The 16,341-nt window shown below is 39.3% G+C and overlaps 2 pseudogenes across 2 annotated transcripts in view; both read left to right on the top strand.

Moving 5' to 3' along the window:
- Nucleotides 1-5,776: 5,776 nt before the first annotated feature.
- LOC311181542 (olfactory receptor 7A10-like) lies at nucleotides 5,777-6,726 on the top strand (annotated as a pseudogene). Its single transcript has one exon. The product of its transcript is annotated as an olfactory receptor 7A10-like (transcript).
- Nucleotides 6,727-16,047: 9,321 nt separating this feature from the next.
- Nucleotides 16,048-16,341, top strand: part of LOC311181541 (putative olfactory receptor 7A2) — a 58,824-nt pseudogene continuing 58,530 nt past the window's right edge. Inside the window, exon 1 of the transcript in view lies at nucleotides 16,048-16,057. The product of the transcript in view is annotated as a putative olfactory receptor 7A2 (transcript). The remainder of the gene's footprint in view (nucleotides 16,058-16,341) is intronic.

Here is a 16,341-nt window from a genome sequence, read left to right as displayed (position 1 = left end):
ACTACAATTAAGGGCCATCATGTTAATGGATTTAATTTTGGGTAGATGACTAAACCACTCCAAGACTTGGCCCACAGAACTCTACACCTTATCAAATGACATTGAGATGAAGAGGTAATTGATCAATGATTTCTTGAGTTTCAATCTTTCATGGATGGTTGCAGGCCAACTTTGTTTTAGCACGTTTCCAAGATGGCTGTGTTTGAACATGGCTGGACATGCCCAGGGGCTAATGCTGAACATCTTTCTAACTCTAATTTAACTACCCAGTCTACAATAACTCCACATATTTCATACTTTCTTTCTTCCTCCTTTTGATTGAAATCTTTCCTCAGGAAGCCATTATTAATCAGCTAGAGAGAGTTTCCACATTACTTGGTTGGTTCTAGTCCAGGATTCCATGTGTTAATCTTCTTAACTTTTTGTTTCAAGATTAGTAATCTAACTCCATCTGCTTATTCCTCCATTGCTCTAAAAATGGCATTCAAAGTTTCTAGGGGCTAGAATGTCCACATATTTGGGGTCTGTTATTCAGCCTGCTACAGTTTTTTTTAATCTATTATTTTTTCACCCAAGGACTATTATCTATAAGAAATAAAGAAAGATTTTGTCACAGTCACTGGTGTGAGTGAATACACTATTCCTTCATATTTCATCAAAAACAGCATGATACATAAGGTCTGAAAATTCCAACCTGAATCTGACAAGGGATCATGGTCTTAACTACTCAAAGAGTGGTCCATAGACCACAACCTATAGCACTAACATTGTCCAGGGGCTTGTTGAAAATTGCTAGAATGCTAGAAATGTAAGTATTTCTGTACTTTCAGGATCAGGTAGCAGGTATTATATTTGTAATATAACAGGTGATAGGGGATCCCAAAACAGAAAAGCAACAATAAGTTCATGGAAGTTCAACAAAATAGGCAATGAAGATGTGTCAGAATTACTAGAAAGAACAATGGATGCATATCACACATACACAGATATAGATCCTAAAGCTCCAGAGAATTCTAGAATGGATTATGTGGTATTCATGTCACAATGTACTCCAGGTATAAGTAGAAAGTTCAGTAAAATTGATGGTGCTGTGGAAATGGCTACTTCCTAGATAGTGTGAAACTGAGGCAGTAGGTAGGCCAGTAGGAGGATAGGATGCCAGGATAGGCCAGAATGCCCTATCTACCTGCCCAGGCTCTAAACAAGAGAACAGCCAAAAAGCCCCAAAATGCCAAAAACCAAGGGCCATAGTAATACAACACCCACATAATAGGAGCCTATGGGCTAAAGCCAAACAAAGGACAGTGCCCAGTAAGAAGTCATGTCACTGTCTGTGGGTTCTTACACAATTGCAAGAGACCTCAGTTTCCAGGAACAGCAACCATGGTATTTATTTTACAAAAAGGGGAAAGAAAGAGTTTATTATAACTGCAAGTGACTGGCTTTCTCACATAGATAGTGTCAGTGATGCTCACTAGCACTCACCATAAGTGCTGGACTGCACGGGCCAGTATTGAATATCACCACTGTTCACCCTGGCTTGTTAGACACATCAAGTGTTAGCAGCTCTTTATGAGTTATTGGGCAATACCAACAACAAAAGCTCTTTGAAATACCAGGTCCTGGGCCTTTCGTGCTCCTTTCAGGCAACATCACACACAGAACAGGAGGCCCAGTCTATGACAGAGGTGTCGGCTTTCCTTCCTTCCTCAGAGATTGGCTGCTGGATGCTTCTTTCCTTCTTTCTTCTTTCAGATTCTGGTCCTTCTTATTTTTTTTTAAATTTATTTATGTATACAAGAATGGGGGTACAGGCCAGAAGCATGGGAGGGTAGGAGAATTCACCAGAGACAGAGCAGAACAGGCAGATGGACAGAAAAACATTGCTGAGGGGAGCAGCGGGCAAGACAGGAGAGGTCTGCCCCACCATGTGGGTTGCTCCCTGTTCAGCCTGGATAGAACCTTTTTACAGAGGCTGCAGAAAGCTTCACAGCATTGTGCTCAACCCACTGCACCACCGGGGAATCCCGGTTCTTCTTCTTCTGTCTTTGGAGTCTAGAATCACCTGACCCTCAGCTCTCTCTGATCCTGGCTTATATCCTCTTTCAGGTTGCACCATCACAAGTATGATTGGGCCATTTTTCAATCTTGTGGCTGACTGGATCATTTAGCACCAATCAGCTCATAGTACAAACCTGATTGGCCCATTATCAAGTTCTGGTTGATAATCAATGCTGAATTTGAGTACTAGAAGTGAAATGGTGCTGAGAAGCCACAAAAATGGCCACAGGGTCTCTGAGACCAGAGAGCCACCAAAAAGCCCCAAAAGGCCAAAAGACCAAAAACCAAAACGAATCGCTATAGACTAAGAAATGGCAGTGCCTGATATGGAGACAGGCCACTGTCTGTGGTTTCTCACCCTCACGCAGATGTGCAAGAGACCTTAGACTCCAGGAACAACAACCATGGGGTTTATTTACAAACAGGGGAAACAAAGAGCTCACTGTGTCCACAAATGACAGCTCTCTCACCCAGGGAGCATTAGTGATGGTCACCACTGGTCATCAGGAGTGCTGGACTGCTTTAGCTGGTAGTCATGGTCACTACTGGTCCCGCAGAGGCAGTGTCAGAAACCCCCAGTGTTAGCAGCTCTTTGTGAGTTGTTGGGTTATCCCAACATCTAACAGCTCTTAGAGGCACCAGGCCCAGGGCCTTTGGTGCTCCTCTCAGGCAACACCAGGGGCAGGACCGAGGCTCAGCCTGTGACAGAGTCCTTCGGCTTCTCTTCCCTCCTCCGGGGGAGATGCTGGATGCTTCTTGTCCTCTTTCTTCAGAGGCGGGAACTATTTTTTTTTCCTTGAGGGGTTGGTGTCATCTCTCCTTTTTCAGGGGCCCTGGTCATCATTTCCTTTCCTTCAGGGCTCGGATCATCATCTCCTTTTTCCCAGGGCTCCCTCTATCTCCCTCCAACACTGGCTTATATCCTCTCACCCACAAGTCTGACTAGACCATTTAGCACCAGTCAGCTCACAGCTTGCACCTGATTGGTCCATTATAAATGGCAGCTTGAGCTCTGAGGAGCAACGACCACACCTGACTTGTGGTGGAACAGCAGGGCCGATAGGATACCACTGTCCTGCCGGCTTCCCCCACTGAGACAGCTGGGTCCCAGAACAGAAGTGTCCTCACAGAACTGCAATTAAGTGCCATCACTCTGATGGATTTAACTTTGGGCAAATGACAAAACCCCACAAAGAACGCTGTCTGCAATGGAGAATGGAGTTCAGAAATGTAGGTCCTCATGGAATTGATGTCTTAAAATTAAATTACAGACTCCCTTTATAAATTAAAAGTCAGAATATAGTGAATAAAATGACCTATGTAATATATAATTAATAAAGACTATAATTAGGGACACAATTATAGCTATTAATGTAACAAAAGTATGAAGAGTCTAATAATTTTAGCAAAGGGTCATGGAGCTTAAGAGTTCAGTGCTGTGTTCTATTATCACAAGTCTCAGGCTGAGACCCTGCTGTGAAGGATGACAGCAACTGTCTAGATACCAGGAGTTATGTTCCCAGCACCACCCAAAGCTTTGTAGACACGAGAAACATAAACCAGACCCGTTATTTAATCTTGGACTTGTTCAGAACATTTAAATCTGAAAGCAAGGCCTCTTCTGATGATGCAGCCATTTAAGTGCAGTGCTATGAAGCTGTCTGCAGCTTCTGCAGTGCTGGTTCAATCCCGGATGACTGGCAAGGGTCCCACATGGTGTGGCAGACCTCCCATGTAACCCCCGCTACTCCCCTCAGCGGTGTATTTCATCAGTCTGCCTGTTCTGTTCCCCACTCTGTCTCTAGTGAATCCACTCACCCTCCCATGCACCTGGGTTGTACTCCAGTTCGTATGTAAATGAATAAATAAATCTTTAAAAATGAATGAATGAATGAATGAATGAATGAATGAATCTGAAAACAGATAATGTACTAGATATTTACAGATCTGAAAAGGAGGCAAGTTCATAGAGGAGTGAAAAAAAAATGGATTAACATGATTTCAAACTTAACCTCTTGGGAAAAGGGAAATCTTCCATTGCTGTCCAGAACAGTTTCCACAGGGGAATTGTGAGCATAGAAGCTGGAGTAACAAGAAAATGTGACCAATGAGCGGACAGAGAGCTGTAAACACATAGGCTGACTCCCAGCATATATAAACTTTGGCTGGAAGAGGCATGCTTTTGTTGTGTGTGTGTTTGTGTCCATACCTGCTTAGCACACAGATAGTTCATTCCTCCCTGCTGTCTCATCTGGGTACAGATATCCGGTCTCTACCACTTCCATCCAATAAGGAATTCAGATCTCCACATGAGACCCTTACAGAGATCCAGTCCAGGTGAGCCCAGAGACCCAGTTGACCCTCAGGAGAGAGAAATGCAGCCAAGAACATTAACCTGAGAAGCAATTTGCCTTTGCCCAAAAGCAATAGATCCCTGTGTTGTTCTTTTGTTTCATTAAATAATGTTGCAATTATTTCAGTATCTGTATAATATTTCAGTGTAAAATGCAATGGTGATCACACTTTTATTTCATTAAATTATTATTAGTAGTACATTGTTATTATAACAAGGTTTATAAATTATGTGGAGATTTAGTTCAAAGCATGATTCTAAGTGGGCTACTTTGTCCCCCAGGGACACTGAACACTGTCAACAAACATTTAAGGCAGGCTCAAAGCAAGGGGAGAGGGGAGAGCAGGATGCTGCAAACATCATAGAATGCACAGGACAGATTTCACCACAGAAAGACCAGGCAAAATGTCACTTGAGCTGACACGCAGAAACAGGGCCCATTTTCACTTGAGTGTACGATATGCAAGATACTTATCATAAACATATCACTAAAATAGCACATTTTCTTACTTGAGTATTTTTTTACCATTTTTGTTGAGTATGAAGAAAATATAATCAGGGTTAAGAAGGCTACTGGTCCCATTCTCTGAAGGACACCTATCTTATTAGCTATTTTTCTCTTTACTCATTAATTTTCCTTTCCACCCACCCGTCTTTTTCTCCCCTTTTTCTCCTACTCCTCATGTTTCTCCTCCCCCCGCCCAATTCAGGAGTACATTTTTTGTTTTACTGATATTTTCTTTTTCTGTGCAGATGGCTTCACATTTTTTTTAACTTGAATATTTGAAGCAAGATCATCTTCAAGGACTGTGCTCTGGCTGTACTTTCTGCTGGGCACACATGACACCACATAACCTTGAGTGTCCCTGCCCTCTCTAACCTTTGGTCTTTGTTCAAATGTGGTATGTCCACAGGTCTCCAAGTCCTATTGAAATAACCAAGAAAAACTAAATCCCTTAATCACTCTCTATCTTATAACTGGCTTCTTTTTCTTAGTTCCAACAATTACCATCTAAAATGTTTTACAATTTTATTTTTTGGAGATGTATTCCTTATTCACAATTGAATTGGAACCTTGTATTATAATGCCTTAATTCATTGCCTAGAAAGTGCCAAATCACAGCGAGCATTCAGTTTATTGATATATCCCTGAAATAAAATAATTTATTATTAAAAGTGTCTCACACGTGATCTTATAGGCAAAAAAAAAAAAATGACTGGGGTGATGTGTCACTGGGGATTCCCCTAAAGGAAGTCATACAAAGAATATTATACAATTCAAGTAGGTTAGTGATTTAAGTTTTTGAAAATAAGTCTTGTTGTCTTGTGATTTCCCTTTTTCCTGGAAGTCACCTATACTACATGAAACCAGTCAATTGTACACAAATTTCAGAATTTCTTCTGCTGAGATTTTCAGAGGAAGAAGAACTCCAACCCCTCATATCAGGACTATTCCTCACCATGTATCTGATCACTGTATTTGGAAACCTTCTCATCATCCTGGCCGTCAGCTCAGACTCCAACCCCACACCCCCATGTACTTCTTCCTCTCCAACCTGTCTTTTGCTGACATATGTTTCATATCCACTACTATCCCAAAGATGTCGGTCAATATCCAGACTCAGAGCAAAGTCATTACCTACAAAGGCTGCATCACCAAGGTGTATTTTTTCAAACTGTTCACAGGACTGGATGTCTTCCTCCTGACCGTGATGGCCTATGACCACTTTGTGGCCATCTGCCACCCCCTGCACTACATGGTCATCATGAACCCCCAGCTGTGTGGACTCCTGGTTCTGGTAATCTGGATCATCAGTGTTCTGTATTCCTTAATACAAAGTCTAATGTTGTTACGACTACCCTTCTGCAGAAAAGTGGAAATTCCACACTTTTTCTGTGAATTCAATCAGGTGATCAAATAGGCCCATTCTGACACCTTGCTCAATAATATGGTGATATATTTTGAGGTTATCATAATTGGTAGTGGTTCCTTCTTTGGTATTTACTCTTATTCTAAGATAGTTTCCTCCATTCGTAGAATCTCCTCAGCTCAGGGCAAGTATAAAGCATTTTCCACCTGTGCTTCTCACCTCTCAGCTGTCTCCTTATTTTACTGCACATCCCTGGGAGTGTACCTTAGCTCTGCTGCTCCCCACAGATCACTTTCAAGTACAATAGCCTCGGTGATGTACAGTGTGCCCACACCCATGCTGAACCCCTTCATCTACAGTCTGAGGAACAAACACATAAAGAGTGCCCTGACAACATTCATTGCAAAGAAAAATACAAAAAGACAATTGTTCCAGGGATGAAGAAGCACCCATAATTTTAGACTTTGGGGACTAATTGTCAGAAATTGGACTTAATTGATCAAACTAAGAAGTGGAACTTGCTTTTTTTTCACATCATGGAATTTCCTCTTGGACCTCAATTTCTCTGTGTTATTGATGTAACTCACCTTACTAAACTCTTAAGCCCTTTTGATGTTTAACAGCTATTCCCTTTGTGGTTTTCCTAATTGCCCAAACTTATTCCAATCTAACACCAGAAAAATTTAGACATTCCCATTCATTTAATATGACAACATGAATTTCTTACAATGATTCCTCCCAATGTCATATCACATACCAAATATACTTTTTGTTTGTTGTAGTTAAAAGTCAAGTTCTGCTATTCCTATGGCAAGCAAACTTCACCTGATGAACAAGGAAGCTTATATTATTTTATAACAGAGGAAGGACTATAACAAAGCTCTTCAGTTTTGAGTGTGCCATCCTTTTGTGTTCACTATATTAGCCACCCTTCTGACAACAAGGACACTAACTTACAGTAGACTCCATAGCACAGTAGGTTTTATTCTCCTCCTTAGGATCTTGTTCTCCTTCAGCTCAGTGTATGTGAAGCTTCCCTTAGTACAAGCCAACATGATTATCACACATTCAAGTCTTCACTGAGAGACATGCTTTAATAAATTTGTTGACCTGCTATGACCTTAGGATCACCGATAATCTTCAATATGGTGAGAAATTTTAATTATATATATATATATTATATTACAATGCAAAATGTTCTCATTTCATGCAGTACATCTACTTCTACAGATAATCAGGATACACATCTGTGAATAAGGGAGATAAAAGTGATGGGAATTGAAAAAAATGTTTTTGATGTATTGTTATGTCTCTGAAATCTTCCAATGCTGCTAATGCTAAGACTGCTTCTTTAACACTTAAAGGAAAAAACTTCCCTCATTTTTTTCATAAGGAAAAGGCCAGTGAGTTAATGCTATTATATTATCATAATTACATATCTCCATTACATGCAGAATTATATCATCTTTTGTAATGAAAGGATGACTATAAGAGATCTTCAATTCTTGTCTGGAAATGCAATTTGGGTCATAATTTTCCTACAAAAACACCACCTCTTCTAGTTACCTGGAAATTAGCTGCATAGAATTTTTAAATACAGTTGTCTGAAACTAATATAACAATGAATGCCAAGAGAAATCCAAAGCAGTGCAGGTTATAACTCCCCTCACTTCCATTCACTGTAACTATGGTATCATCTACTGCTACTGACATACCATCCTACATGCCTTGAGGACCAGGAAGAGTGTGTGATGAGCTGCTCTGCCCCAGCTGGGTTCTGCAGGGTTTCACAGGCAGTCTGAGTCTCTATGTAGTGCTTCTGAGTTTAGTCCAGGGAGATGCCTGTGCCTGGGGGAGGTCAGGAGTATATGCAAAATTCACCATATTTATGTATCTACTCTTATCTATTTCTTCAGGAAAAAAACTATCAAATATGAATTTCTTTCATTTATTTCTGTGATTTCTATTTCACATCTACTATTTCCCTTTGTTTTGAAGTAGAAGCAATAGCTCTCACCTCTGCTCACTTGAATCAGTCACCTGTTTGGTTAACCTTACTGTGATGCAGGAATCTTAAAACTTTTTCCTTTTAAGTATTTATTAGCATATACAGAATAATATAAGTTGTACATATTTGCAATGTAGCTTTTTATGAATAGAGTCATACAAAACTATAATACATGTTGTATATTTCCATTTGTGTCTAATTCAAGAAAGTGTGTGGTAAGATTTATCTGAATTTCATGAATTCTTAAAAATGCATTTTCCCAGAAACTCATTTTCTTTATTTTTGAAGGTAATGTGGGATAACAACTATCACTTTAGATGAATGTAGCTGCAAGAAATGGTATGTGTGAACTTTTTTTGTTGAATATAAAATAAATGTTCATAGTTAAGTTTTTTGGTATGTGTATTTATCTATGTATTTGTAAAAAGGGTTTATTTTATATAAACATGCACAGATGTGTGTACACAACAGGCTCAGATAATCTCATATTTTATGTTGAAAAGAAACTTGACAGAAAGTTGGAGAGGTTAGAAACAAAAACAATGAGTGGGGCCTCCCCAGTGGCGCAGCGGTTGAGCGCTGCTTTGCGAAGCTGCCCTCGGCCTCTGCGGCGCCGGTTCTATCCCCGGGTGCTCCCCGGCCACCAGAGGAGGGTCCCACATGGCGCGCAGACCTCTCCTGCCGCCCGCTGCTCCCCTCAGCAGTGTACTTTGGTCCTTCTGCCTGCTCTGCTCCCCGCTCTGGCTCTGGTGAATTCTCTCACCCTCCCACGCTTCTGAATGTACCCAGTGCATGTATAAACAAACAAACAACCAAATAAATAAATAAAAACATGCCTCCATTAAAAAAAAAACAAAAAAACAATGAATGTTCGAATTAACATGTAAATAAATGAACATAGAATTTAGACACAAACATATAAAGCAAGTGGTGGGCATATATTTAATGATGCATTTTTTATCATATTGTCACACAGGTGTCAAGTTTTCCTTGTTTTTATAGAGAAATTATTGATTTATATCATGATATAGATCTAAGTGGTATAAGTTTACACCTCAATAATCACATGCTAGGGCCTCCCTGGTGGCACAGGGGTTAAAGACACACAGTTATCAAGCTATCATCAGCCACTGTAGCACAAATAGGATCTGGCCAGCCAAGGAGGTGACCCACATGGCTCAGCAGACCTCTACTGTCTTGCCCAGTGTTCCCCTCAGCAGTGTATTTCAGTAGATTTGCCTGTTCTGGTCCTCATTCTCTCTAGTGAATCCTCTCACACCCACACCTCTGACTTACACCCCAGTTCTTGTATGCATAAATAAATAAATCTTTTCTTAAAAAAATTGCATGTGGCCTCCCCTCGTGGCGGAGCAGTTGAGCTCTGGGCTGCAAGGTTGCAGCCTCTGCAGTGCTGGTTTGTTCCCTGCCACCAGCGAGGGTCCCCCCCCCCCCACACACACATACAAATTGCATTCTATTTCACCAACTCACCACCTAAGTCCCAGGAATCCTCCCTGAGCTCCGTACTCTGAGCTCTGTACTCCACTTTGCTCCCAGACTATCACATCCCCCTTCTGGGAGCCTCACTCATAGTTCAATGTGCTCTTGCCCCTAGTGTTTTTACTCCTTTCTCCTTCTCCTCTCCTCTCAGTTGCCCAGATAATAGTCAGCTACTAAGATTTTCTTTGTCTAATGTTCTGTTTGGTCTCTCTGTATTCCACATGTAAGTGAAAACATCTGACATTTATCTTTCCCTCCCCTTCTGACTTTTTTTTTTTACTATTTTTAAAAGATTTATTTATTTATGCATATAAGAACTGGGGTACAGACTAGAGGTATGGGAGAGCTAGAGGATTCACCAGAGACAGAGTGGGGAACAGAACAGGCAGTTAGACTGAAATACACTGCTGAAGGGAGAAGCAGATAAGTCAGGAGAGGTCTGCTGTGCCATGTGGGTAGCTCCCTGGCTGGGGATCAAACTCCTGCTGCAGTGGCTGCAGATAGCTTCATAGGTTGCATCTTAACCCTTGTGGCACCAGGGAAGATCATTTATTTATTTAATTTTTGTAATCCCTTCCAGCTATATCTACATTTTCACAAAAGTCATGATTCTATCTTTTTAACCACTGAGTACATTATAGAAAGATAGATAGATAGATAGATAGATCGATCGATAGATCGATAGATAGATAGATAGGGCACATCCTGTTTTAGTGTTTTGAGGAACTTCAACACAACTTCCGGAGAGTCTGGACCTGTCTAGATTCACCCAATATTGTTGAAGGGTAGTTTTTTCCCCACAACCTTTCCAGCGCTTGTTGATTTTGGTGTTTTTATTATGGCCATTCTCACATGTGTGAGACAAGGAAACAAAGAAAATTTCATTGTGTTTTGATCTGCATTTCCCTGATGGTAATTGATAACAAATGGCAAACATATTTTCATGTCTATTGACCAAGTGATGTCTTCTTTAGAAGAATATCTACTTAGATCTTCTGTCCGTTTTATGTTTGGTTATTTGTTTAGTTATATAAGGTCTCTGAATACCATCAATATCAATCCCTGTCAGATGGATAATGTACAAATATTTATCCCTTCATTTTGGTTACTATCTTGTGTACTCTACAGGCTTTCATTTGATGAAGTCCCACTTATTTATATTCTCCATTGTTTTCCTTGCTGCTTAGAATGTGTCCTTGAAGAGATTTGTGAAGTTGGTGCAAGAGTGTATTTCTTCTGTTTCTTTTATATATGTTATGGTTTCAGATCTTACATCTAAGTCTTTCATCCATTAAGAGTTGATTTTCATGTATGGTGTGTGAGTGGTCTAATTTCACTCTTTAGCTTTGGGCTGTCCAATTTTCTCATTACCATTTATTGAATAAATTTTCTTTGTTTCAGTGTATGCACGCCATTCCTTTATTGTAGGTTAAGTGTCTGTACAGGTTTTTGTTTTTTGTTTTCCCTAGGTTCTGAATTCTATTCCAGTGATTTATGTGTCTACTTTGCTTCATACTTCTCTGAGGCCCCCGTTCCAGTCCTGGAGCACCAGAGCCTATAATTGCTCCAAGTTTGTCACTCTGCCAGGAACGGTCACAACTCTGTCTAAGACTCTCCTCATCTTTATCTGTCTTGAAACTTACTAAATAACAGAGCACCCATCTTATCGAAAGAAGTGAGTCAAACAGCCATGTTGTCAATGAGCTGTGGAGGAGATGTGTGTGTCAAGATTGCTATTTCATCTGTGCTGAAGAAGAGTTTGGAGAAAGAGGCTATTCCACCATTTCTTTGTTCCACCTCTCCAAATTTTATTTAATAATTTTGTATATTAGATTCTCATTGGTTCCATAAAATACATCCACACTAAAGCAAACAATATGTGTTCTTAGAGTAGTGAATGTCAGAACCTGGGGTCTCATTGGGTTAATATCAAAGTGCCTCAGGGCCTCCCTGGTGGCACAAGGTGTTAGGATGAAGCTATCCACAGTGAAGATATCCACATCCACCGAAGCATGAGTTGGATCCCTGACCAGGAAGGGGACCCACATGGTGAAGCAGACCTCTCCTGACTCGCCCACTGCTCCCCTTAGCAATGTATTTCAGTATATCCACCTTTTCTGCTCCACAATCTGTCTCTGGTGAATCCTCTCACCCACCTCATCTCTGAACTGCATCCCAGCTGTTGTATAAACAAACAAACAAACAAATAAATAGATCTTTAAAAAAAAAAGTACCTACAAGACTGGTTTACTTCTGGAAGCTCAGGAGAGACTCTATGACTTTTCTAACTCCAGTTCGAAATACTGTCCTTCTGTGTCCTTGATTCATGGTCCTTCCTCCAGATTCCAAGACTGAGCATAGCATATTCAACATTCTGATAGTTGTTATTTTTTTCTCCCTCTTCAAGTTTAAGAGGATAGTACTATTAATGGATAATCATGACTAATTTTCCTTTTTATAAGGTAAAATATGATTAACTGTGATATTTGAGTCAATATTCTTTGAATAATATGTCTGCACTCCTGGATTGGGTAGGACTTATATTCAGTAGAAAAGACAGTTTAGTTTTTATTGTTATTAATTTCCCCCTGATGTCTTATTTGGTTCCTCTATATTCCGCCTATAATTGAAACCATTCGATATTTTACTTTTTCCTTCTGACTTATTTCACTGAGCATAATTCCTTCTAGCTCCATCCATGTTGGTGTGAATGACATGAGTTTTACCTATTATAAACAAAACAAAACAAACTATTGCAATTCAGAGACATCCTGCACAGGAGGAGGAGGCAGAGGGATAAAAGAGAGGGAGGGAGGAGCACAGGGGACTGTGGTGATGGTACACAGGTGCATTGGTGAAGAAAATTACATGGGTACTACACAAAGGGGGGAAGCAAACATTGTTTAAAAATGAACAATGACATGATATATATGTACATGCACACACACATACACACACACACCATATATATATGACAGTTTAGTTTACTCTCGGAACAGCTATGCAAATCAGGTTTAGAAGTCCATCTCATGCTCATTGGAGGCCGTCTATGAAAATCAGGTTAGATAAACTGGGTACCAATTTTCCCAATAACGTGCAAACCAGGTGGAATTTTAATTAAACAATGATTAGATGAGTTTCAATCATACATGGTAAGAATAAAACATTTAGGATGGAGATGTCTCAAGACCAGAAACTGGAGGAGGGCAAGAAATGATTATCATACTTAAATCAGCTATAGAAAGGAAGTGTCCTTAGGGCCAACTCCTAGAGCAGGTATCAGAACACTGGGGAGAGTGTCTGGATAGCAAAACAGAGGTGGGGATATGGAGATGGAGGGCCATTTTAGAGAATCACTGGTCCCTGCTTATCAACTTAGCCACACAATAGAAATAATTAATTTAACATTAGAAAACAATTTCTCAAAGGAATGAACACCCTTCTCCCAAGGGACACTGTATTAGTACGATTTCTGCACTGGTAAGATAGATCTCCTCTTACCCTGTAATCATGCAGATGCCTCTCTTTCTTTTCTCCTTTTCCTAATAATTGTATCCTTTTAAAAGAAGTTTTGTCTGCCTGTGTCTGTGCAAATAAATGTCTTCATTTCCTGGATAAACTCAATTTGTACTGCTGAAGGGGAGCTCTGATGAAACTTTACCAGAAGTCACCCAAGGACCATTCTCACTGAACCCAACACCCCAATCCTTCAGAGTCTGTGGCAGGCCAACTTTGTTTCAGCTTGTTTCCAGAAATGGATGTGCCTGAACATGCCTAGGCATGCCTGGGGGCTAATGCTGAACATCTTCCTAACTCTGATTTAGTTGCCCAGTCTCCAATAACACACACGTTTCATAGTTCTTGTCATTTCCTCTCTTTGATGGAAATCCTTTCTCTAGAAACCAATGATCAGCTAAGGAAAGCTCATGTTGCTGGGATGTATCTGTTTTTCAGGATTCCATGTTTTAATCTCCTTTTCTTCTTGTTTTAAGGTTTGAGATCTTATTTCATCTCCTTAATCCTTCATTACTGATAAAAAAAAACACATACAATGTTTACGGGTTGGGATATATACAAAATGGGGGGAACTTTATTGTGCATGAAGGCATAAATTTTTGTCATTCAACAAATGTTATCTAAAAGAAACATTGAACTTATAGCACAGAGCAACCTTAATGTATGTGTAAATGGAATGTATAAAGCAGAAAAACAACCTAATTGTATTTCAAATGCATGAAACAACTTGCTGAAGGATTTGAGAGGAACAAGTTTTGAATTATGCAATATTGGAAACAAGTGGAATTTGTAAAATCATAGGTTAAAGAGCTGTGCATAATTACAGTACTTTGATAAATTTGTATTCTGCCATGTGTGGGTGTATGGTTTAACAATTCTGGAAGGAACAATTAAGTAGAAAAATGGGAAACCAGGATTCCCACTGTTATTTTGGAGTTTACAAATAAGCAAGAGGAGGCTAGAATAATCCATGTGGTAAAGGATTTGAGTTGCAGACATTTATACACAGGTTATACACAAGATATACAGAAGCTTGTAAACACATATAATTTATTGCTTGTCATCAAAGAGGACATAAAGATTCCAAAATGCCTTCTCTCTTTTTTTTTAATTCAGATTTTATTGATTTACCATTCACTAAAAATGGTATAATTTTAGGAGTACAGTTTCACACCTTTATATGTGTATACGCTTCACTCTATGAGCAGTGAGTGAAGGAGTGGTATTCCTTGGGACTTGACTGCTTCAAGGTCTGGAACAGGGGATATATAAGATTAGCTTGGAGAAACTTGGAGTGCCAGAATGTAAGGTAGTATTAAAAAGCCCAGATAGGAATATATCAATGGGACACAGGGCATATCTCAAAGAACTTCCAAGCCCCAGAGTAGAATAATTTGAGCAACAGAATAATTAATAATTAAATGATATGACACAATGTATGAAACAAATATCTATGAGTAGATGCTCGTAAAAACAAATGACAGTAAATTAGATAATAAACTAATAGTTTTACATGAATAAATAAATAAAAACAGACAAAACCTCCAAGGTAAGAAATTCAAATGATTTACATATATTGCAGTCTCAAGGAGTTGGAACACAAGGGTCCTTTCCTGAAGTGTGTGTTACACATGTAACTTACTTATGGGGAGTACAGCTTGAGCAGGGAAAAAAAGAGCAGCTTTCCCAGACAGAATATGACAGTCTGCAAGTGATCATTGTCAAAGTGAACAGTGGTGAGTCTATTGATAGGATATTCCCTTCATGTATTGTGATAAATATGACAATAAATAGTTGTGTGATTTCTATCCACAACTCCTTAACTCATTCAACTGAGAAAAGTATCAGGCAAGTCCCAATTGAGAGACATATTATAAAATTCCTGACCATTTCTCCTCAGAACTTTCAAGATCACTAAAAGTAAGGAAATTCTGAGAAACTGACAGCCTTGAAGACTCTAAGGAGAAATGAAGGTGAAACGTAATGCGGTATCCTGGCAGGGAAGTAGGAAAAGGGATAAACTGGGCATGGGGTTTACAGAAGCTGTATTATCTGCAACTTTTAGTTAAATCTAAACTGTTTTTAAAATAAGTGACATTAAAAACAAAAAAAATAGAGATATGTAAATACATTGGAAACACTGAGTTCTGAGCATAATTGCACTATTGTGTGCCACATCTGCTATCCCCAAAATAGGGAAATAATACTAATTTCAAAGAGTTTTTAAAAAGAATTGAATGAAAAGATTAATATAAAATTATCATCTGTGCTTAGCATAATTAGTACATTTTTTGATACATAGTTTCAACTATTCACAGAACCACACCCCACCACTGACAACTACCTTGATTTTGCTGTTTGTACTACTCATCACCACTTTATGCCTTTGAGAGCGACACACTGTTGGCACATTGGTTTAGTGATCTCTACACAAGTGGACCTTGTCCTGGACATAAAATGCTATGCGTCTTGCACTGATTGTACTCATTGCACTATTAAATGCAATGTCATAACCAAAATATGACATCTCTGTTATCTGTCTGTTTCTCCCCGGTCCAAGCCATGTTCAACATTTATCCCTTGTTCTTATTATTGGTCAGATATCAAGAACTATTTATAATTTTCTAATTATAATATTTATTTCAACATATTTGTCTGTTGGCTTTTATCCTTTACTAATTCCACCACTTAATCATGTCTCACTACAATTATCAATTTGTCTATAAAGGCTTCACATAATGTCTCAAGGTGAGTCAACTCATTTTGGATCCATTTCACCAAGATTGCAGGGCCATCCAAGATACTGCCTGTATTGATTCCCAATACTCTTCCCCTGGCTTAAATTGTATACACCTAAAGAAAATATACAATATTCTATTTTGTTTCTCAACAGACTATTTTAGTGCTTATCATGCAGTAAATATTAAGTATTTGTTGATCAATTGAAAGGTAAAAGATGAGTGTTAGATATTTCCATATGCAAGACAGAGAGGAGAATCAATGAGGAAATACTGGTCAGGGGGAGAAATCCC

Source organism: Talpa europaea (genome assembly GCF_964194135.1).
Source record: "Talpa europaea genome assembly, chromosome: 12".
NCBI lineage: Eukaryota > Metazoa > Chordata > Mammalia > Eulipotyphla > Talpidae > Talpa > Talpa europaea.
This window is presented reverse-complemented; position numbering and strand designations above follow the sequence as displayed.